Source organism: Triticum aestivum, chromosome 3A, assembly GCF_018294505.1.
Source record: "Triticum aestivum cultivar Chinese Spring chromosome 3A, IWGSC CS RefSeq v2.1, whole genome shotgun sequence".
Taxonomy (NCBI): domain Eukaryota; kingdom Viridiplantae; phylum Streptophyta; class Magnoliopsida; order Poales; family Poaceae; genus Triticum; species Triticum aestivum.
The window spans coordinates 500,666,188-500,692,211 of NC_057800.1; positions in this window are offsets into that span (position 1 = coordinate 500,666,188).

Here is a 26,024-nt window from a genome sequence, read left to right on the forward strand (position 1 = left end):
CACAAGCACAAGATGATGATGGCCATATCATATCACTTATATTGGTTGCATGTGATGTTTATCCTTTTATGCATCTTATCTTGCTTTGATTGACGGTAGCATTATAAGATGATCTCTCACTAAATTATCAAGAAGTGTTCTCCCTGAGTATGCACCGTTGCGAAAGTTCTTCGTGCCGAGACACCACGTGATGATCGGGTGTGATAGGTTCTACGTTCAAATACAACGGGTGCAAAACAGTTGCACACGCGGAATACTCAGGTTATACTTGACGAGCCAAGCATATACATATATGGCCTCGGAACACGGAGACCGAAAGGTCGAGCGTGAATCATATAGTAGATATGATCAACATAACGATGTTCACCATTGAAAACTACTCCATCTCACATGATGATCGGTTATGGTTTAGTTGATTTGGATCACGTAATCACTTAGAGGATTAGAGGGATGTCTATCTAAGTGGGAGTTCTTTAATTAATTTGATTAACTGAACTTAAATTTATCATGAAACTTAGTACCCGATTAGTATCTTGCTTGTTTATGTTTGGTTGTAGATAGATGGCTCGTGCTGTTGTTCTGTTGAATTTTAATGCGTTCCTTGAGAAAGCAAAGTTGAAAGATGATGGTAGCAATTACACGGACTGGGTCCGTAACTTGAGGATTATCCTCATTGCTGCACAGAAGAATTACGTCCTGGAAGCACCGTTGGGTGCCAGGCCTGCTGCAGGAGCAACGCCGCATGTTATGAACGTCTGGCAGAGCAAAGCTGATGACTACTCGATAGTTCAGTGTGCCATGCTTTACGGCTTAGAATCGGGACTTCAACGATGTTTTGAACGTCATGGAGCATATGAGATGTTCCAGGAGTTGAAGTTAATATTTCAAGCAAATGCCCGGATTGAGAGATATGAAGTCTCCAATAAGTTCTATAACTGCAAGATGGAGGAGAACAGTTCTGTCAGTGAGCATATACTCAAAATGTCTGGGTATAATAATCACTTGATTCAATTGGGAGTGAACTTCCAGATGATTGCGTCATTGACAGAATTCTCCAATCACTTCCACCAAGCTACAAGAGCTTCGTGATGAACTATAATATGCAAGGGATGAACAAGACTATTCCCGAGCTCTTCGCGATGCTGAAAGCTACGGAGGTAGAAATCAAGAAGGAGCATCAAGTGTTGATGGTCAACAAGACCACTAGTTTCAAGAAAAAGGGCAAAGGAAAGAAGAAGGGGAACTTCAAGAAGAACGGCAAGCCAGTTGCTGCTCAAGAGAAGAAACCCAAACCTGGACCTAAGCCTGAAACTAAGTGCTTCTATTGCAAGCAGACTGGTCACTGGAAGCGGAACTGCCCCAAGTATTTGGCGGATAAGAAGGATGGCAAGGTGAACAAAGGTATATGTGATATACATGTTATTGATGTTTACCTTACTAATGCTCGCAGTAGCACCTGGGTATTTGATACTGGTTCTGTTGCTAATATTTGCAACTCGAAACAGGGACTACGGATTAAGCGAAGATTGGTTAAGGACGAGGTGACGATGCGCGTGGGAAACAGTTCCAAAGTCGATGTGATCGCGGTCGGCACGCTACCTCTACATCTACCTTCGGGATTAGTATTAGACCTAAATAATTGTTATTTGGTGCCAGCGTTGAGCATGAACATTATATATGGATCTTGTTTAATGCGAGATGGTTATTCATTTAAATCAGAGAATAATGGTTGTTCTATTTATATGAGTAATATCTTTTATGGTCATGCACCCTTGAAGAGTGGTCTATTCTTATTGAATCTCGATAGTAGTAATACACATATTCATAATGTTGAAGCCAAAAGATGCAGAGTTGATAATGATAGTGCAACTTATTTGTGGCACTGCCGTTTAGGTCATATCGGTGTAAAGCGCATGAAGAAACTCCATACTGATGGACTTTTGGAACCACTTGATTATGAATCACTTGGTACTTGCGAACCGTGCCTCATGGGCAAGATGACCAAAACACCGTTCTCCGGTACTATGGAGAGAGCAACAGATTGGTTGGAAATCATACATACAGATGTATGTGGTCCGATGAATATTGAGGCTCGTGGCGGATATCGTTATTTTCTCACCTTCACAGATGATTTAAGCAGATATGGGTATATCTACTTAATGAAACATAAGTCTGAAACATTTGAAAAGTTCAAGGAGTTTCAAAGTGAAGTTGAAAATCATCGTAACAAGAAAATAAAATTTCTACGATCTGATCGCGGAGGAGAATATTTGAGTTACGAGTTTGGTGTACATTTGAAAAATTGTGGAATAGTTTCGCAACTCACGCCACCCGGAACACCACAGCGTAATGGTGTGTCCGTACGTTGTAATCGTACTTTACTAGATATGGTGCGATCTATGATATCTCTTACTGATTTACCGCTATCGTTTTGGGGATACGCTCTAGAGACGGCCGCATTCACGTTAAATAGGGCACCATCAAAATCAGTTGAGACGACGCCTTATGAACTGTGGTTTGGCAAGAAACCAAAGTTGTCGTTTCTAAAAGTTTGGGGCTGCGATGCTTATGTGAAAAAGCTTCAACCTGATAAGCTCGAACCCAAATCGGAGAAATGTGTCTTCATAGGATATCCAAAGGAAACTATTGGATACACCTTCTATCACAGATCCGAAGGCAAGACTTTTGTTGCTAAATTCGGAAACTTTCTCGAGAAGGAGTTTCTCTCGAAAGAAGTGAGTGGGAGGAAAGTAGAACTTGATGAGGTAACTGTACCTGCTCCCTTATTGGAAAATAGTACATCACAGAAAACTGTTTCTGTGACACCTACACCAGTTAGTGAGGAAGTCAATGATAATGATCATGAAACTTCAGAACAAGATACCACTGAACCTCGTAGATCAACCAGAGTAAGATCCGCGCCAGAGTGGTACGGTAATCCCATTCTGTAAGTCATGATGCTAGATCATGATGAACCTACGAACTATGAAGAAGCAATGGTGAGCCCAGATTCTGCAAAGTGGCTTGAAGCCATGAAATCTGAGATGGGATCCATGTATGAGAACAAAGTATGGACTTTGGTTGACTTGCCTGATGATCGGCAAGCAATTGAGAATAAATGGATCTTCAAGAAGAAGACTGACACTGACGGTAATATTACTGTCTACAAAGCTCGACTTGTCGCAAAAGGTTTTCGGCAAGTTCAAGGGATTGACTACGATGAGACCTTCTCACCCGTAGCGATGCTTAAGTCTGTCCGAATCATGTTAGCAATTGCCGCATTTTATGATTATGAAATTTGGCAGATGGATGTCAAAACTGCATTCCTGAATGGATTTCTGGAAGAAGAGTTGTATATGATGCAACCAGAAGGTTTTGTCGATCCAAAGGGAGCTAACAAAGTGTGCAAGCTCCAGCGATCCATTTATGGACTGGTGCAAGCCTCTCGGACTTGGAATAAACGTTTTGATAGTGTGATCAAAGCATTTGGTTTTATACAGACTTTTGGAGAAGCCTGTATTTACAAGAAAGTGAGTGGGAGCTCTGTAGCATTTCTGATATTATATGTGGATGACATATTGCTGATTGGAAATGATATAGAATTTCTGGATAGCATAAAGGGATACTTGAATAAGAGTTTTTCAATGAAAGACCTCGGTGAAGCTGTTTACATATTGGGCATTAAGATCTATAGAGATAGATCAAAATGCTTAATTGGACTTTCACAAACAACATACCTTGACAAGATTTTGAAGAAGTTCAAAATGGATCAAGCAAAGAAAGGATTCTTGCCTGTGTTACAAGGTGTGAAATTGAGTAAGACTCAATGCCCGACCACTGCAAAAGATAGAGAGAATATGAAAGATGTTCCCTATGCATCAGCAATAGGATCTATCATGTATGCAATGCTGTGTACCAGACCTGATGTGTGCCTTGCTATTAGTCTAGTAGGGAGGTACCAAAGTAATCCAGGAGTGGATCACTGGACAGCGGTCAAGAACATCCTGAAATACCTGAAAAGGACTAAGGATATGCTTCTCGTATATGGAGGTGACAAAGAGCTCGTCGTAAATGGTTACATTGATGCAAGCTTTGACACTGATCCGGACGATTCTAAATCGCAAACCGGATATGTGTTTACATTAAACGGTGGAGCTGTCAGTTGGTGCAGTTCTAAACAAAGCGTCGTAGCGGGATCTACATGTGAAGCGGAGTACATAGCTGCTTCGGAAGCGGCAACTGAAGGAGTCTGGATGAAGGAGTTCATATCCGATCTAGGTGTCATACCTAGTGCATCGGGTCCAATGAAAATCTTTTGTGACAATACTGGTGCAATTGCCTTGGCAAAGGAATCCAGATTTCACAAGAGAACCAAGCACATCAGGAGACGCTTCAATTCCATCCGGGATCTAGTCCAGGTGGGAGACATAGAGATTTGCAAGATACATACGGATCTGAATGTTGCAGACCCGTTGACTAAGCCTCTTCCACGAGCAAAACATGATCAGCACCAAGGCTCCATGGGTGTTAGAATCATTACTATGTAATCTAGATTATTGACTCTAGTGCAAGTGGGAGACTGAAGGAAATATGCCCTAGAGGCAATAATAAAGTTATTATTTATTTCCTTATATCATGATAAATGTTTATTATTCATGCTAGAATTGTATTAACCGGAAACATAATACATGTGTGAATACATAGACAAACTTAGTGTCACTAGTATGCCTCTACTTGACTAGCTCGTTAATCAAAGATGGTTATGTTTCCTAACCATGAACAAAGTGTTGTTATTTGATTAACAAGGTCACATCATTAGTTGAATGATCTGATTGACATGACCCATTCCATTAGCTTAGCACCCGATCGTTTAGTATGTTGCTATTGCTTTCTTCATGACATATACATGTTCCTATGACTATGAGATTATGCAACTCCCGTTTGCCGGAGGAACACTTTGGGTGCTACCAAACATCACAACGTTACTGGGTGATTATAAAGGAGCATTACAGGTGTCTCCAAAGGTAGATGTTGGGTTGGCGTATTTCGAGATTAGGATTTGTCACTCCGATTGTCGGAGAGGTATCTCTGGGCCCTCTCGGTAATGCACATCACATAAGCCTTGCAAGCATTGCAACTAATGAGGTAGTTGCGAGATGATGTATTACGGAACGAGTAAAGAGACTTGCCGGTAACGAGATTGAACTAGGTATTGGAATACCGACGATCGAATCTCGGGCAAGTAACATACCAATGACAAAGGGAACAACGTATGTTGTTATGCGGTCTGACCGATAAAGATCTTCGTAGAATATGTAGGAGCCAATATGGGCATCCAGGTCCTGCTATTGGTTATTGACCGGAGACGTGTCTCGGTCATGTCTACATTGTTCTCGAACCCGTAGGGTCCGCACGCTTAAGGTTACGATGACAGTTATATTATGAGTTTATGCATTTTGATGGACCAAAGGTTGTTCGGAGTCCCGGATGTGATCACGAACATGACGAGGAGTCTCGAAATGGTCGAGACATAAAGATTGATATATTGGAAGCCTATGTTTGGATATCGGAAGTGTTCCGGGTGAAATCGGGATTTTACCGGAGTACCGGGAAGGTTACCGGAACCCCCCGGGAGCTAAATGGGCCATGATGGGCCTTAGTGGAAAAGAGAAGAGGCAGCCCTACATGGGCTGCGTGCCTCCCCCTTCCCCTAGTCCTATTAGGACTAGGAGAGGTGGCCGGCCCCCTCCTTCTCTTTTCCCCCTCGGCGAATCCTATTCCAACTAGGATTGGGGGGGGGGGAATCCTACTCCCAGAGGGAGTAGGACTCTCCTGGCACACCCCTTGTGGCCGGCCAGCCTCCCCCATTTGGTCCTTTATATACTGAGGTAGAGGCACCCTAGAACACATAAGTTGATCCACATGATCTATTCCTTAGCCGTGTGCGGTGCCCCCAGCCACCATATTCCTCGATAATACTGTAGCGGAGTTTAGGCGAAGCCCTGCTGCTATAGTGCATCAAGGTCGTCACCATGCCATCATGCTGACGGAACTCTTCCCCGACACTTTGCTGGATCGGAGTCCGGGGATCGTCATCGAGCTGAACGTGTGCTCGAACTTGGAGGTGCCGTAGTTTCGGTACTTGATCGGTTGGATCGTGAAGACGTACGACTACTTCCTCTATGTTGCGTCAACGCTTCCGCAGTCGGTCTACGTGGGTACATAGACAACACTCTCCCCTCTCGTTGCTATGCATCACATGATCTTGCGTGTGAAATTTTTTGAAATTACTACGAAACCCAACAGTATGGACCTCAAAAAATAAGTTGAAACCACTGTCTCCATATGTCATGGGCTACGCATACCTAGGCCTAACTGATACTTGTTCGCCCTCTGAAAAAAAATGATAGTACCAGCTAGATCCCCGAGCGAACTAGATTAAAGAGGGGGCTGGCAGCCCGACTGAAGAAGCACATCAGACGTGATTTTTCTTCTTCAGTGGATGGCTCTCGATACATTTTTTTACTTGCCTCTGCACCATACAACTTGTATTTTTAGCCTCCCAGTCCGTGGTGGACCAGCAGCCCATTTGTTGGGCGGGCCAACCTACAGAAACGAGCTCTCGACTTTTCATCAAGCCCCATAACAACGCATTACTATGCTTGTTTTGAGGCTGAAAACATTACGAGAGGGGTTGAGCGAGGGAGGGGGGAAGATAGAGCAAAAATATTAAAAAGAGCTGATGCACCGTTGCTACCCTAACGCATGTGCAATTCTTCTCGGGAAGAAGGTGTGCCGTTGACACCCACACGTCACAAATCCCACAATAGACATACTAATAAGTTTACACACAAGTAAAATAGAACAGGTAAAAATTTGTATCAAACTCAGGTTCACAGGACATGTTCATATTCATAGCCAACATTCACAATCAACAACTCAAAAGATTCATATATACACAAGTTCAGCATGTCTATGCATCCAAATGATTGATAGATCACACAACAATATTCATATATAATTCACAAAAAGTTTTAGATATACACATGTTCAGTATGTTTATGCAACCAAATGATTGAGATCACAACCAATATCATCCATGAACGAACTTTAATTACCTAGGGTACATACTGGTAAATGGTGTTCAGACGGAGGTACTTCTTGCTAAAATTAATACTTGTACGAGTAAACTTTCAAGTACATAAGAGGTAGCACAGACAATCTGAACTATGCTTGTAGGTTTATCCTCAAATAGTGGCCTCGTGCCGAGGGAGGTTTGATCAACTTGTCTACTACTTTCATCCAACTAGTTTACTGGCTCATCTTGGTCCTGTAGGTTGCCTAAATTCTACATTGCAGACAAGAAAGGAGGCGGTTGAGAAAATGAACCACCCAATTTTTTTGTGCAGTTCAACTGAAATGGAGCATCCCTAGCGTGCAGACTGATTAAGTGCCAGATGAATATACACGTCAACCAACTTGTTTGGAATCTTTAGACTCCATGCCATACAGTTCATTACCATATGTGCCGATAACCAAAAGGCACAAGTTGGGACCAAAGACCGGACTGCGTTTTTCTGGGCTATGCGCCAAGCAATATTTTTGGCATTCACTCTCCTAATACTTGGAGTTTGACAACTGGTTGACGCCCGTTGATACTCGAATGAATATAGGAACTTCTTCTTATCAACATCGATGCTTGTCTGAGTGAACTTTGGAGTACATAGCAGCAGCATAAGCAAGGTTGTCAGGATCGCGATTCTGTTATACGATTCTACGACTTTACGATCCAAACTTACCGCTCTGATTCTACGATTTTAGTTCATGGAATCTGCGTTTCTACGATCCTGATAGTGAAGATTCTACGATTTGCGATCCTGCCATCAGAGCTCTGATTCGATTCAAAATCACGATTCTGACAACCTTGAGCATAAGTACCTGTCCATCTGATATTTTTGTGCAGTTCTACTGAAATCACCCAATGTAATGATTTTCCTGCGAGTTCAGGCTCCAAGTTACTCCTTTATGAAATCGGAAAACAGTAGCACAATACCAAATTACCAATACATATGACAAGCACAATAACCAGGATAAACACCAGTACCAACCTGTGTGAGGTAGCATATCAATTACTATTTCCTTTGACTCGAAGTCGAGATAAGCCAAGCGACTGACAGCAAAGGAAGGAAGCAAGCCCAGATTAGCGACTGACAGGAAAGGAAGGAAGCTGTCGAGGCAATGAAGCACCCAAAGTTTTTGTGCAGTTCCACCAAAATTGAGCATCCCTGTTGGCACATATATTGAGAGAGTGAGATTAATATAATAGTGTTACTAGTTGATGAAACATACACTAACAAATAGAAGCACCCTCATTATCTTAATGGGTAAAGTTAGCAACATAGTAGTCTTGCTTAAATGGAGGTATTAGTTTATTTAATCAGTGCCAATTAGCTCAACACTCAAAGCATTGCCATGTATCATAGGTTGCAAAACTTTAACGTGCAAAGATAAAGGAGTTTCTCATGACAGTAGCATGATACAAATAGAGATGACAACAAACTAATATGGATGAAGGCCTTAGGCCGTTACCAACCTGGGCAAAAAAGCTTATTCATGTAGTCCCAGAAGAGATGCTAAAGCACTCACTAGAATCACTCAATAGTATATATTTTTGTGCACTTCAAATGTATGGTTGAAATCACTCTTGTTTACCAGTGCTGAGATTATATCGAAAGATTATCAAGAACTTCCAGCAGAGTTAAAGCACTGGCTGGGATACAATTCACTGTATTGTCTTGTGTAGTTCCACTAAAATGTGTGATTGGCACAACATGATCCCTGTTTGCACAAGTAGGAACAAGGTGAAACCTTCATTAGCTTAGCGAGAAAGGATAGAAAGACATTAGCATATTACTCTAACAGTAGCATCAAATTCATCATGGACAATACACAGAAGTGGAAGGGCTCCCTGGAGGATCATCTCACATGTAAGGTAGACGTTGCCGGAGCCCTTGAATGGCCTCGACTGAGGCCTCGGCTTTAGTGATATCACCTTGGCACTGTTTACTCTTCTTCTTCTTCCTCCTCCTCTTCATGCTCTGTTTCTCTTTCTCCTCACCAGTTGGTGAAAGCAAGTACATGATTGGCCTTCTATTTCAGAATGGGTTTTGTCAGTGAGGGAGTACAAGTGTACTATAGTAAACAATAGCATTATTTTCTCATGGCAGTTGCAAAATAGAGATGAACACATGCATTAAATATCATTCTTACCTAAAGGACAGTTATGGTGCCAATATGGATGATGAGGATTGGAACACATATCTCCCTTTGTGCAGTTCCACCGAAATGAACCAACTGTTCCATTCTGACATTCCAGTTAAATAGCACAAAAGTCACTTCTTTTAAGAAGTGTTTTGTGCAGTGCACCAAAAGGTCACAACAGCAACCAGGTGAAATGGATATCCATGTCTGCACAAATAGCTACAGAGGAAACAATCAGAGTCTCAAACAATTACATGCAAAACATTTGGCTAAACTTGTCATGGCTTATAACAGTGGCATGGCTTCATTTTACCAGGGGCATTAGATTAAGAACAACTAAATATTTGGTATAAGGGCATGGGACAGTGGGTGCACCAGCAATCCAGCACCATGTACCTAAACCGGGGCATAAAGTGGTGATTCAGAGTTTGTTGCCCTAAGAAACAAACATCCAAGAAACATATCTGGGTTGGTCCCATTTTTGTTCACTCTAGCCACCTACTCCTATGTTTTTGGAAATGGAGGCGTGCCTCTGGCCTGCACGTATGTATGAGCGCTTGCATTTGTACTGATGTTTAAAAAAATGATGCATGCAGCCATCTTATGTGTGGATAGAAAATCTAGTCCTGGTCATACCACTGTGTACAACGTTTCCCCTATATTTCCCTTTTCGACCAAGAGACCAGTTGGATGACCAGTCTGTGCTACTTTCACCCCCTATCCTTCCTATTTGTACCAAGTCTGATGTACATACTAAATTCCCCCACCCGCTTTATTTCTTGTTCGAACCAAGTACAAGATTCAACTCCATGAAGTAGCTTTACCTCTAACAATAGAAGAAGAAAATATGTGTCGTTGGACCATCCGATCGAGAGGGGCTGAGAGGTAGAAAATGACGCACATACAACGACGTAGCGAGCTGGGGAAGTAGAGCTAGGGCGGTTTCGAAGGAAGATATACTTGAAGGTCGTCGGGATGTGGATAGGTGGGCGACGGGAGGCCGGATCCGCCCACACTAGGGCAACGACGAAGGGTTCGGAGGACCTCCCGCGTCGGCGCTCGGCTAGAGATAACGGTGCAGTCGGCACTGGGTCTCCTCCCTCGCTATCGACGGCGGCCTAAATGCTGCCCCTCCTCCCCTTCACCAGCGGAGGGGGATACGTCCGGATCTGTAACCAGCGGTGAGGATAGAAAGACAATGTTTTTTGAAGGTAGAAAGATAGTGTTACCATCGCTATCTTATTTAGATCTGGAGAGGATGAGAGTGTGTGAATAGAGCAACCCTAGCAAGCAAGCGTGGAGGCTCCGGCCTATATATATGTAGTGGGGTAGTTTTCCTTTTTCACTCCATCAAAACAATCGTTTAAAATTGTGTACGTGCCAGGTCGCCGTTTTTTTGAGTTGTTGATTGTTTTTTGAGATAGCTACCCGCTTATTCCAAGTGGTGTTACGGTGTGCTAGGTCGCACTTTGTAAGTCTGGTACAAGACCCTCCATTAAATGAACAACCACCCCCTCATAAAATTTGTGAACAAGCCCACGGCTAAAATTATCGGAAACATGGCCTGCCCCAACATGCATTATTATTTATATTTTCTATGTGGGAGTATCCTCAAAACAAAATGTGAGAGTACAATATTTATTGATCCCCTTTGTAATTGGTGCTAAATTTTGACCAAAGATTTAACTGACAAAATGTTAGTGCATGTTAACAAAAATTATATCGTTTGATTCGTATTTGAACATAGTTTTCAATTATGTAATTTTTTGTGACTTGCATGAACATTTGGTTAGTTAAATTTATAGTCAAAATTTGGCAAGGTGCATTAAATCAACACATGCAAGTATCAAAAGGAGAGTCATGGCATGCATGCATGCATTGTAATTAATGCATCGGTAAATGCAAATTATTGAAATATATCGAGTGTAGTGCTTTGATGTGTCGCGTCAACTCGTACAAGACCGAGAAGTTTGATTACTACAACGCCCTCTCCCTCGCGCACCTGCCTTTGGCTGCATGACAGGTGGGCCACCCACCTGTTGGGCCCACCTGTCATACACACAAAGGCAGGAGCAGTAAGTCAATGAAGCTGCATCCCTCCCTCGCTCATGAGCGTGGTGGCTGGCCAGGACTAGGAGAAGCTTTCGTTCACTAGACGCTCTCCCTCCCGCACGCGGTGGACATGCAGTAGTTCAATCGGTGTCAGATGGCCAGAAGCATATTGTAGTACTCCTCAAATGCAGTAGTACTCCATCATTGTTCGACTTCCCGAAGAAGCGAAGAGCCAAGCGCAGCCCGGACGGTTGTGTGGCAGTTTCATGTGTAGAGTAGTCTAGGATAGCGTGTACCGTGCCTATAAGCTTAAAATCGTTGGGGTCGGCTCCATGCTTTTTTTGATTAAATAATCTTCTGGCTCTACCTGTCATCCTGGTGATTGTAGTTTGCACGTTCATCTGGTCAAGACAGGAATATATATTTTAATTTGTGGTGGGGTAAATGTTAGAGGTTGCAGCAAATATAGAGTATACAACAAGCTATCCCTCCCACACGCGGTGGACGGACATGCAGCAGTGGATTTGATACTGTAGAAGTAGTAATAACATCATTGTTCGTCTTCTCGGAGAGGCTAAGAGCCAAGCGAAACCCGAACGTGGCAGTTGCGAACGCTCACCACAGTGTGTTTGGTTGCATTCTCATCTTAGCATAGTTGTTCCCTCTTCGTGCATGCTCATCCAAGCACCCCTCTTCATGCATGCTCCTAGTGTATTTGTGTTAAGCTAGAGTGGACTCATACACCCGACCAAACATCAAAGCATCAAAGCATATCACAAAGCATCTGGGCCCGCGTGCCATCCACCAAATCACAGCGAGGTGCTATAGTCGAGACTCACCGGTCACCCCGGTGTGGCTGTCATGATCCCTCATATCACAAAACCCACACCATTACCAGCAGTGGTGAAGTGGCCTAGAAGTTGGACTGGACGAAGCAACCATCATTTCTCTGGAACGCTCGTTGAAGCCCTTTCTCCCCTTTCTTGAAGAAAACCTCACTCCAGGCTACTCACTTCTGCCATTTTTCTTCTGTATCGACGAAGGAAAGGTGGGCGAATCAGTGATGCTACTATATTTTCATTCCAAAAATCTTCTTTTTGCGAAGCACCGACCGATTCTCACAGCCTATTCTTTTCCTGTTTTCATTGCGATTGTGGTTTCCTTTCGATTGCTTTTTGTTTGTCAGTTCATTGATGGATCCTGGAGCACTAGGCAAAGAGTTGCCGGCGGACAACCCACTGGAGACACACTCTCCAGGAAGCGAGCACCGACCAACGAGTTGACCATGTTGGCGGGCCAACCCATGGAGACGAAGAACTCCAAGAAACAAGCAATGGCCAAAGAGTTAACGACGTTGGCGGACGAACTCCTCAAAGAAAGTTGGAAGAACATCAAGGGCCCCACCGTGCCTACCCCAAAAACTCGAATGGCCACCTATGCGAGGCTCAAGGCCGAGTTTGAGGAGATAGTCGCCGTTGAGAAGCAGTATTCCCCTGGCAAGGTGATGGCCCCCATCGAGGACGAGGAGATGGACCCCGGAGGGATGGGATCCCCCGGTGAGCTGCACAAGGTAAAAAATAATGTCTTACCATAGTTTTGGTTTTTGATTATTTGCAATTTGCTTGCTAATATGTTAGGGTTGTGCAGGTGCCGGTGGACGTCCTTGATGATTCCGATGTCGCGGCCCGTCCTGTGGACAACTCCCCAGAGATCGTTTTCGATGTCGCGGTCCGTCTTGTTGACATCGCCCCGGAGATCGATTCCAATGCCGCTGTCCATCCTGTGGACATCGCCCCAGAGATCGATTCCGGTGTCCCAGTGGACATCGCCCCAGAGATCGATTCCCATGTCGTTGTCCGTGCTGTGCTCATTGCCCGAGAGATCGATGACAAGAAATAGTTGGTCACGCTAATCCTTCAGGGTAGTTTGCATTGTGTTTAATTACCAGAACGATGCGTGTTATCAAACCATCTTAGGGCTAGTGCATTGTCTTGTGTGGGCGGTACTTGCTACTTTTGTTTGATAGTGAATCATGCAAACTCTCTTCGAGTTGTGGAAACAGATGTATCCTCACCAGCTTTTGATGTAATATATGGCATGCTTAGATGTAAGTTGAACTGTTTATCATATGAGCAGGGCTTGTTTGATGATTCTTGGTGTTAGTAGGCTAGCGACTGTGCGAGCTATAGTACTTGCAAAACACTCACCGGAGAGAAACGTTGGTGCTGATGAGCTCGTGGTACGCTTATATTGATCCGTCGTCGATCGACCAATAGCCCAAGCTCCTAAAAGTGTAGGCTTAGCGATCGATCATACAATAGTCGACACAGATACATTCAGTCCTCATTTGGTTCATAGGGTAGGAAAATCGTAGAAAAAGTACAGAGATGTACAACACAAAATCATGTACTCCCTCCGTTCCAAAATAGATGACTCAACTTTGTACTACTAACTTTGAAACATAGGGAGTACAAATCCTAGGCGGGCTAGTTTAGCCTAGTGGTTTTCAGTGATATGACGTGGTACAGTGCCGTCCAGTCTTCGCATGTGGTAGCAGTACTGCGGGTACACTAAGTTTTCTTGAAGAAGCGGAATTCAATGAAGTCATGATGGTTCCTTCGTCTGACCAACTTAGAGCATGGTTAATAAGAAAGCCTACTACTATCTATATGCCACTGCCATGTCACTTGAAGCCTTCGTAATAGCCAACTATTAGGCTGGTCGTAATGGAAGTATCATAAGCGGTATCATGCATACCAACTAGACTTTTTGGATGATGTGGCACACAATTAAATGAGGAAAAAGAGGGTGTGATATCATATCATGATACCGTATCATATTAAATGTTGTACTACTTTGTGTCATGCATGTCAAGTAATAAGGCCACCTAAGATACTAACTTATGATACTATGCATTATGGAGGTAGTATCATATAATAGATGGGCTGTAAACTAACTACTGGTATTTAATGCTTGCATGTGAAAGAAGGAAACAAGACACATGCTCATTGGTGGAAAGGAGAGGAGCGCAGGCTCACACCGCTGCATGCGGGCTTGATTTCTTGTTTCCTACGCTCGATCATAGAAATCCAGAACAAAATGACGAGGGTAGTGCTTTCCCGTGGGTTAGGCAGGCTAGTTTGAGTGATATGACGTGCTACAGTGCCGTCCACTCGCTCCATTTTTATGTAAGCAAGAGTCTACACTCTTACGTGGGAGGAGTGTGAAACACGGCGGATCTGATTTCGATCGAGGGATAACTGTTCCCTGCGAAATAATGGAGCACTGTTAGCGATTATAGCATGATAGTTAGGGCACCTCCAGTGCTGGCCCTCAAATTTACACCGACATCTGTCTGAGGACACTGATAGATGCCATCCAATGCTGCCGGCATACCTTTCGACAACTATATGAATTAACCGGACGAAATTCGTGCAAACAAAGAAAATTTCAAATTAACCGGATGAAATTCATTACATTCGAAAACTTTTCCTATAAACTGGATGAAATTCATTACATATTTCGCACAAACCATACTAAAACCTACTGTAAACCTAATCTAAACGATCGACGGCGCCCGACAACCATGTCCGGCCATGAACCCGAGAAAGCCGGCTATTGCCTTTGCCTCCTCCTCATCCACCTCGATAACTTCCTCCTTCAGAGCACAAGGTTATGAAGATTTCCACCTCCACGTCGCTGTCAAGCGGCTAATCGGCCGCCGATGTTAATCCCACCAAGCTTGGCGTCGACTGAGTGGAGGAGCGGTGGCCTTCCTGGGACCAGTGTGATGGCAACCTCCCGTGTACTACACTTCCTCGCTGTCGGCTGCACCCGCGCACGCGCGCCGGCTTCGTGGTCGTGGCGGCCGAGGGCGGCCTGGGGGAGCCGGCGATCTCCTTCGCCTGCTCCTGCAACAGTACGTCCAAGAGAGCTTTGGAGCACGCCCAGAGCGGAGCCGCCGATGTCCTTCGTCTGCTCCTGCGACAGTACGTCCGAGAGAGCTTTGGAGCACCAGGAGGCCATGGTTGGATTGGTACCGACAGAAGGAAGGGACCGGAGGAGAATGAGTGTGGATCTTTGGCTATGGCTGGGAGCTGGGGCTCAAGTTAACATAGCGGGCGAATGGCAATGAGATGCGGCAGACGGATGGACGGCTGGCGCCGGAGTAGGTTCGTCGGTAGCCACGTGTCATTAATGTGGGCGGCAGAGGGAAGGATAGCCATGGTGTCGTTAACGCGGAACAGTCGCTTGCACCGGGATGCCACGCGGGTGGCGCTCTCTTGGCCGTCGCGCTGCTGCAATGCCGGCGCCAGTGAGAGGTCGTGTCGGGCGTGAAAACCGCAGGTGCATTGGTGAAGGAAATATGCCCTAGAGGCAATAATAAAGTTATTATTTATTTCCTTATATCATGACAAAAGTTTATTATTCATGCTAGAATTGTATTAACCGGAAACATAATACATGTGTGAATACATAGACAAACAGAGTGTCACTAGTATGCCTCTACTTGACTAGCTCGTTAATCAAAGATGGTTATGTTTCCTAAACCATGGACAAAGAGTTGTTATTTGATTAACGGGATCACATCATTAGTTGAATGATCTGATTGACATGACCCATTCCATTAGCTTAGCACCCGATCGTTTAGTATGTTGCTATTGCTTTCTTCATGACTTATACATGTTCCTATGACTATGAGATTATGCAACTCCCGTTTGGCAGAGGAACACTTTCTGTGCTACCAAACGTCACAACATAACTGGGTGATTATAAAGGAGCTCTACAGGTGTCTCCAAAGGTACATGTTGGGTTGGCGTATTTCGAGATTAGGATTTGTCACTCCGATTGTCGGAGAGGTATCTCTGGGCCCTCTCGGTAATGCACATCACTTAAGCCTTGCAAGCATTGCAACTAATGAGTTAGTTGCGGGATGGTGTATTACAGAACGAGTAAAGAGACGTGCCGGTAACGAGATTGAACTAGGTATGGGATACCGACGATCAAATCTCGGGCAAGTAACATACCGATGACAAAGGGAACAATGTATGTTGTTATGCGGTCTGACCGATAAAAGATCTTCGTAGAATATGTAGGAGCCAATATGAGCATCCAGGTTCCGCTATTGGTTATTGACCAGAGACGTGTCTCGGTCATGTCTACATTGTTCTCGAACCCGTAGGGTCCGCACGCTTAAGGTTACGATGACAGTTATATTATGAGTTTATGAATTTTGATGTACCGAAGGTTGTTCGGAGTCTCAGATGTGATCACAGACATGACGAGGAGTCTCAAAATGGTCGAGACATAAATATTGATATATTGGAAGTCTATGTTTGGATATCGGAAGTGTTCCGGGTGAAATCGGGATTTTACCGGAGTACCGGGAGGTTACCGGAACCCCCCGGGAGGTATATGGGCCTTAGTGGGCCTTAGTGGAAGAGAGGAGAGGTGGCCAGAGATGGGCCGCGCGCCCCTCCCCCTTGGTCCGAATTGGACAAGGAGAGGGGGCCGGCCCCCCTTCCTCCTCTCTCTCCTCTTTCCCCCCCCCCCTCCACGAATCCTATTCCAACTAGGAAAGGGGGGGAGTCCTACTCCTAGAGGGAGTAGGACTCCTCCTGGCGCGCCTCTCCTGGACGGCCGGCCCCCCTCCCTTGAACCTTTATATACGGAGGCAGGGGCACCCCCTAGAGACACAAGTTGGTCCACGTGATCATATTGTTAGCCGTGTGCGGTGCCCCCTTCCACCATAGTCCTCGATAATATTGTTGCGGTGCTTAGGCGAAGCCCTGCGACAGTAGTACATCAAGATCGTCACCACTCCGTCGTGCTGACGGAACTCTTCCCCGACACTTTGCTGGATCGGAGTCTGGGGATCATCATCGAGCTGAACGTGTGCTAGAACTCGGAGGTGACGTAGTTTCGGTGCTTGATCGGTCGGGCCGTGAAGACGTATGACTACATCAACCAAGTTAACGCTTCCGTTGTCGATCTACAAGGGTACGTAGATCACACTCTCCCCCTCTCGTTGCTATGCATCATCATGATCTTGCGTGTGCGTAGGAATTTTTTTGAAATTACTACGAAACCCAACAATTGGATCACTGACATGTGGGCCCAATGGGAATCTGGCCCGCATGTCAGTGACACACCAAATGCACCTGCAGTTATGTCCGATGAATGCGGCATTGACGTTCTGGAGAGACGGTGACCATTTCAGGCGGGAAGCACGCGCTAGCGATGGAGGGGTTTCGGTAGGCCAGGGCAGTCAGACGCTAGCGTGGTGGTAAAATGTGAACTCATGGATGACGAGCCTTTGAAGCGTATGCGGCATGTATTGACAACCAAGCATCCATGCAACCGCTCTTGTCGCCAGCTAGCCTTCGACGACCACCATTAGACACCACACAACCATGCATAACTTACGAATAATGGACGAATCGATCAGACACACACTCGTGTGCAGTGGTACTATGATCGGTTTCTCACGATAGTACATACTCCGTACCATAGTACCCTCTCTAGCTAGGCTGTTTTATAGATTGTCGTTGTGATGGACGATATACATGAGCAAGGCGCTGAGTCACAAATATGACCTTTGGTGTTGAGCCAGGTGAATACATGCTCGGTGTTCGCGGAGGCCTCCAGCAAACGTCTAAACAGTAATGTCACGCACCGCCGGGGCGCGCAGGTGACGGGCTCGCCGTTTGCGTTGCGCCATGAGTAGGAATTTGCTTGAGAGGGCGATGGGCATGCATTAGCATGGTTTGACAACGTGAGCATGAGTGTATGTCTGTCTGCATGCGTACATGCTACTTGCCTCTATGGACGGTGTGCGCTAATGTGTGCATCACGTATAATATAAAAAATCCCTTTGTGCATTTAACACGAAGTATTTCATTTTCATTTTCGTGACGGGTGTGCATTGCAGCGACGAGTCCATGGTTTGATTCCTCACATACGCATAATTTTGGTTTTTATTTCTTTCTCCACTGACAGGTAGGCCCGCATAGATAGATAGATAAACAACACGAGCTGATGAGGTGCATGCGGACTGTTTGACTGGTCAACCAGACAAATATGGAGCTATACGCTGAGCCAGTGACCGTATAATCACCATATCTCATATACAATGATCAAAGTGAGCTATCAAGACAAGTTCGATGACCGTCATTGCATTTTACTCGGTAATAAATGACCAGGATTGAAGGGGAATACAAATTTCCTTCGTCTTCTGTCCTTGAGCTCTTGACAAACCAATGCACTTTACGGTTGTCCGGCGCTCCACCCCAGAGCTGTCACCAAGCGTCGTTCATGCCATCCCGCCGCGCCGAGTTTCTTGCCGCCCATGATCGCACACAGAATGGTAGGGAAACGATGGCATCCCACCGTGCCGAGTTCATCGCCGCTCGCGACCTCACACCTATGTGGGCGGAATTTGAAGCTGCCAAGGATGAATGGGCGGTAGAGCAATAGGCGGACAAAGCCGCACAGAGGGAGCGGAAAAGTCAGAAAGCACTCAAAAAGAGAGGCCCGCCGCTGCAAGAAATAAGAGGACGCACGCGCTGCTGCAGAGAGGTCGGCGGAGATCCAAGCACGATGGGGTGTCGCCGACAAAGCCGGGAAGGAGAACGATGGCGTCTGGCCAGCATGTGAGAAGTAGTAGTACTAGTAGTTAGTGTGTGTCTGTGTCGCCCGTACGTTTGTTTAATTAATTATGAGCATGTACCAGTACTACTAGTTACTATTGTAGTTTTTAGAGCAAATTACCAGTATATTAGCCTAGACACAATGGAAAAAATCCCTATCCTATGCATCAAATGTCATCTCTTTATCTATAGGAATTGAGATGCATGTCATCTCACTTCCTATGATTTTCATATTCCTATAAAATTCCTATCCTATGAACCAAAGGAGGCCTCTGCTGGAGTAACTACTATAGCTAGTTGTACTGCTCATACAGTAGTTTTCTTCAAGAAGTGGAATTCAACGAAGTAATGATGGTTCCTTCGTCTGAGCAACTTCACAGTCGGAAAGGTTGGGCCTGTGATTTGACGGCTCATTAGTAATTACTGCGGCGTGACGACCGGGGTGACTCTCCCTTGGAGTTCTGCGGGCATGGCAAGTGGACCAGGTTGGTCGACATCCCACATGTCGGCAAACAGAAATATTCTTTCTGATATCGAGGAGCAAGGAAACCATGTGGTATAGTATCACTGCTGATTTTTTTTCCTGATGAATGCTAGCATTTCAACTCTTACGACGAAGGGGTGCCAAACACGACACGTGCTGGATGTCCCACACGTCAGTGAAAGGAGTGGGACATGAACAACGTGGTAGAGCGTCTCCACTTCTGGGTTGGAGACCACACATAGTAGTACTAGTGGTATGAATGGTACAAAATGCGACCTAGAGAGAAAGACACATCTAGTTGGAAGGTCTCGGGGCATACACGTAAACAAATATAAAACCTAATATGTGCCTCCATTTAATATAGTAGTAGTAGAGTACTTAGGCACGTACTCCATAACATCACCGGGCATTGCACGTATAACATTTAGTGGTAGTAAGAGACAAATGCCTATATGCCATGCATGTTCATACTATTTGTGCCTTTCTACTTCACTTATTGCGCTACATTACTCAGGTCCGTACGTCCACTCCTGGGTATATGTTCGTCTCGTAGTTCTAGTCCCACGTGTTCTTCATAGATGGAACAATCCGTAACTGTGGGCAACGGGAGTCCATATCATCGCAGTTAGTGTGGCTCCCCATGATGGAGATTCATCCAAACTATGTCCAACCTCGACGTGGAGCAGTCGCGTGCACCAGGAAGCGGCGCTCTCTCGGCCGTCGCCCTGCTTCAAAGTCGGCGCCAGTGAGAGGCCGCCTCCACTCTAGCCGGGCATTAATGCGGCACTGACGTTCCGGGGCGACGCTGACTGTTTCACGTGGGAAGCGCGCGCCGGCAAGGGAGGGGGGTTGGGTCGGCCAAGGCGGTCAGACGCGGGAGTGGTGGTATTGGTTTTGAACCGTTTCAGGTGTAGTACTGGTAGTTTGCAAAACTACTCAATTATTGCACTCAGTTTCCTAAGAAAATGTGGTAAAAATGTTACTCCACAGCCCGCTTCCCTTCTCCTTCCTCTTCCACTGCCCGCGCACGTCCACGAGAAGCGACCGGTCAACCCTTATATAGGAGTGCTAGCACAAAAAGATGCATGCATGACCACTAAAATTTCCAAATTAAAGCGCCGCTCCAGCGGGAGTATGGCGTATGTCGTTACCTTCGGCCGGGCCATGGCTACCGGGCTACGGCGACCAGAGAAGAGGCGGCGGGAGGGGAACGAATGCAGCTACTATTTGGGTTCGCCGTCCGACTTAAATAAATGCACACCATCACGTGTACCCGCGGGTGCACAAATTGTAACATATGTGTCTGCTTAAGTGGGTGTCAAGTAACTAGTGTGTGTGAGAGATTCTGAGAGACAGAGTGCGTGTGTGCGACTCTACTCTTCGGACATGTACTCAACCTTTTCCATCGGGATATAAGTATAATGGTATTACATTTTAGCTAGTGATTTACGTGGCCATGTTAACATGGTTGTGTAAAAAAATGTCACTTCCTGCTCGTGATTTGCATTATATAATTACTAGCAAGATGCTCGTGCATTGCACGGAACATCATATGCATTTTTTTACAAAACACATGTTGTGGTTGAGCCATGAAGTAGTAATCTCATGTGTAAAAACTAATGATATCTCGAGAATTTTATTGGAAAACTGGTATCTCGACAATTTCATCAAAAAAATTGAAAGATGAGAGATAAGGTGAGGAGGAGTGGAGCATGGTGATGACTGGTGGTCGAACTCGGCGGAGGCATGGGGATGGACGGCGCCGGCAGATGGCAGCGGCCACCATGCTAGATTGTTCCAGAGACTTCCTTTTTTAATTGCTCAATAATGAGGTTGTATGAGATAAGGACGATGAACGAGGCAAGGCCTTGTCTGTAATTGTGGAGAGAGGTGCGGGTATCTTTTGTAAAATTGTCATAGTTTGCTTTCTATCCGTCAGATATAGATTGGACGGTCTATATTACAAGATGGCAGGCACACCATCATCACCAACTCATTTTTTTATAAGAGTAGAGATGATAAGTTTGCTAACTACTAAAGTAAAGTGGAATTTGTCCATGTTATACAAGTAAATTAAGGTGATTCTTATCATACGGGTAAGGTTGGACGAAGGGTGGTAGGAATAAATGCCCCGCCTAGAGCATGTGTGTGAGATGGAGTCTTAGTGTGTGAGTGGGGGGGTGCATGTGTGTGTGTGAGGCGGGGTCCTCGGTGGCGGATGTAATCTAAGTGTGCGGGGCTTCATCATAGTGTATGACAGGGGCCACCAACGAGGGGGGGCGAGAGAGAAAAGGCCCGTAGAGAGGGAAGAGAAGTTGTGTGCGCGTGAGAGGAGTCGACATCGAGAGAACGTGTTTGTTCGAGAGACGTCGAGGAAGAGTACTATATATCGATGGTGCATGTAGGCAGGAATTAAACGAATGGATGGTCTTATTAGTTTCGAGGATATAGGGGAACAGTGAGAGAGGGGGGGGGGGGTAGCTAGAAGGAGATTGTCAAGTGTGAGTGTGTGTTTTACCCATCCAGCTGGAAGTTATGTGCACACAAGAAGAGAACGATTCGATGTGGTGTTAGGGTTGAGGGTAATTAACTATGTATGGAGACATAGGAGACCTTGAACGTGCATGTGCGAGAGGTATACATGTATACGTGGGATGTGTGTGTGTGCGCGCACGAGCATGATCAAGATAAAAGAAAGAAGACATAAGTCATAAGATCAACGATATGGGAGAGATCGGTACGACAATATGCATGCATGTGAGAGTGCAGGGAAGAAGGCTCGATAATTGGGCATATGTTTTTGTCTTTAAGACATAGTGGCGTGGGATGGAGCATGCATCTATGGCGAGCAGAGGGAGCGAGACACAACGATTTTGCAAAAGAGATCAACTTATAAATGCATGTGTGGAGAGACATATATAGTGTGGGTGATAGGAAGCAAGAGTGCGTGCGAGAAAGAAATGTTGACAGAGAAACTACAGATAGATACAGAGATAGAGATGCTAGATAGAGGGACATCGGCTAGTTTGAGTGTTGGAGATGACCGTCGGGTGGTTCAGAGGGTGAAGTTATGTGTGTGTGTGAGAGAGAAAGATAAAAAGAGGGCACTTGACTGCATGTAGAGAGAAACATATATAGTGTGCGTGATAGGAAGCAAGAGTGAGGGCGAGAAAGAAGGTTGGTGGAGAAACAGATAAATAGAAAGATAAAGATGCTAGCTAGATAGTGTGTGTTAGAGATAGGAGTCAAGTGGATCAGAAGGCTGAGTTATGTGTGTGGGTGTGAGAGAGATAGAGAGAACGTGCATGTGAGTCACATACAAACAAATATCAGAGAGAAATGAGATCCCGAGAGACGGAGTTTTGTGTCTGCGAGAGAGAAAAATATTTCACAACGAGAGTGATAGCTAGAGAGACATATGAGGGAACGCAAGATATCTCTAGGGGAGAGAGTGTGTGTGAGCGACATACAAGAGAATGGTGGAGAGATATGAGACCCTGGGAGACAGAGTCTATGTTTGTGTGTGAGAAGGAGATATTTAAGAGGAAGAGTCATAGCTTCTCATATCTAAGGAGTGAAAGACATCTCTGTGTGAGAGGGGGTGTGCGAGTGGCACACATGGGAATAGTAGAGAGAAATGAGACCCCGAGAGACAAAGTTTGTGTTTGTGTGAGAGAAAGAGATTTCACATGGAGAATCATAGTTAGAGACACATAGCAGGGAGCGAGATATACTTAGAGAGAGATAGAGTGATGAAGGTCGAGGGAGAGAGTACCGTTAGTGTGTTGCGAAGATAAAAGATCATTGTTGACATACAGGTAGCACGAGAGATACCCGAGAGACGATGAACACGTATAGGTCTAGAGAGATACTCCTATATAAGCATGAGTGATAGCTATATGAGACAAATATCTGGATTAAAGGGGATTCAAATATTTAAACTGGAGATCACGACATCGATAATATCATAACGCAAATTGGTGTACGAAATATGCATATTCATTTGAATTTGGGGACACGTGTAATGTTATATAGTTTATCAATATTAGTGATCCATAGACTCTTTAATTAGAGACGATGCATGATTTATATGCAATTAATGTCTAAACGGGATTACACTATATGTTGCGTGTGCGAAACACATTATACATGTTTGAGAAGTAAAAAACCCCGCATGAAACACACATTAATTGGAGACAGTTAGCGAGGAATGCATACATTGGATTTCAACATAAAGTGGTTTCAAATATTTGGAAATCCAAATTAAGATGGATACATCCTTATGAATCTGAGATCATGCCATTTGTAAACCATATTTATGTATAAAGGCTGTTGCGCTTTTGAAAGTATATATATATATATATATAATGATGTATATAGAATTTTATTCCAATCGCAAATGGATCCTGCCCGAACAAAAATAGAATACAAACTGGATTCGAATTGAGTTGGCACGGTAAACGTGCACTCTTGCTCTGCAAAAATTTGAACGAAGCGGGGAAAGTCACAGTAACCGCCTGAAACCAAAATCTATGAGATGGAAATTACTGGCTATCCCTGACACGCAAAGCCTATCGGCTCGATTTCTATAGGTTTCGATAGGGTAGGTTTGTAATTTCACTCAAACATGACATAACCGCCTCTCACCCGAATTCTTACACGGTGGGCGCCAAAACAAAGTGTCTCCTCGGCCGAAATTGACTCCCTCCCCGATTCATACACGGCGGGCGACAAAAACAAGCTCTCATCGGCAAATATTCGATGTATGCGAGATTACCGTCCTATCCCCAACCAACTAATATTGCTGTGATGTAGGAAATTTTAAACGGGGGCTAAGTTTGTAGATTTCCTGGCATTTGAGACAAGCGCGCCCTGAAGACATGGTTCCCCCTTCCTCTCTCCCTCCATTTCCCCATTCGTACTCCATGGGCGCCAAAACACCCTCTCCACCCCAGCCTCCTCCGTCCGCCACCCCATCCACCGCCGTCCTCCTCCACCATGCCGGAGCTGATACCCCGACGCCGTCGTCCATTACAAGAGATCGACCTCTCTCATCCATGGCTTCGGACCGAGATCCTTGCATCCCGTCCTCTCGCTTCATCCCCGCTGCCGTCCACCTTGCCGGTGCCGCTCCTACGACCGTCTCGTCCACCGTGCTCCGCCGCCACCGTCTACCCTCCTAGATCTGCTTCCATGCCACCGAAAGCCATCGCTACCGCAACACCGTCAAATTCTCAGCAGATGCATACACGGTGCCGTACCAGAGGCGGTACTCTTTCGTATCTGCTCAACTTATTTATCTCAGCAAGATAATAGATCGCCACTTCTTTACTCTGATTTCTTGTCCATCACTTACTTGCTAGTTGAAAGCAAACATTGGTTGCGAAGTTGCCTTTGTCCGGTTTGCACCTTCAGATCCGCCATGGCATGCTCAACACTATACTCGCAATGCTTATGGTTTTCCCCTTTTATATTCCATACTAGTTAAATGACAGTAGACTAAATTTCAAAATTGGGCCAGTCGATTTTTCAGAGCTCGCCAGAGTTCGCCGGTGCAAAGGAAGGGGCTCGGGTGGGGACGGTGGTTGTGGGGTAGTGGTGGGGCCTCGCCGAACGAAGAAAACTCGACGCGGGTGAGAGCGAGGGTGGGGGTGGTGGTGGCAGAGGAACACAGGCGGTGGGGGCCGGTGGCCCGTGCGGTGTTCTGTATGGGAAGAATCAGAGACGAGGAAGAAGGGTTAGGAGACGTAGGATCTTCATCCAACAGCCTGAAATGGTCGACTGACCCAAATGACATAAGTCACGCGACTTGCATGCAGACATGCAGAATATGCTTCCTCTTCTGTTCTTTAACATGTTCCTCTTCTGTTCTTCTTTAGTAAGCACGGTATGTTCCTTGTCGAGAAGGGGAGCAGGGACATATGCAGTCGACACCTCTATTGGGCCGGTTCTGCTAAATGATTTCTCACTTCGAATTGGTCTGCCATAATACCCCGGAAATGGTGGGAGCCGTGCGGTCTTTGATAGACTAAACTGATAGTAACAGCTATGCGCCTTCAGATGAATAGAGCTGGCCTGTAGGTGATCGATAGGCTGCATATTTGTAGCGGCAAAACCCTATGTTTTCCAGACAGTTCCGCTTTCCCGATTTATTTATGGTGGTTATGGTGTACCCCTATTATATACACTATGATCTGCCTACTGGCTCTGCGCTCTTGTTATCATGGTTTGGCAATAAACTTCCTATACGGTATATTATGAACCTATCGTCTGCCAACTATCCTTACATCTGGGGCCCCCAATAGGGAGCCTATTTACTGTGTAGTTGTGCCAGATTATATTAATCTACTCACCATATTACAGCACACATGGGCTCTCTCATCAGAATCCAGTGATAGCACACAAGGTTTTACAGGGAGCCTCTATTATATTACAATATCCTCTGCATTACAAAGATAATCTCACTACTATTTGTGTTTTCATGCTTTACAGATATTGTACGCAATCACAATGAATATAAGAATGCGCATATCAGAAGAATATTGCGGAACAGTTCAATGGGTAACAAACTTGGCATC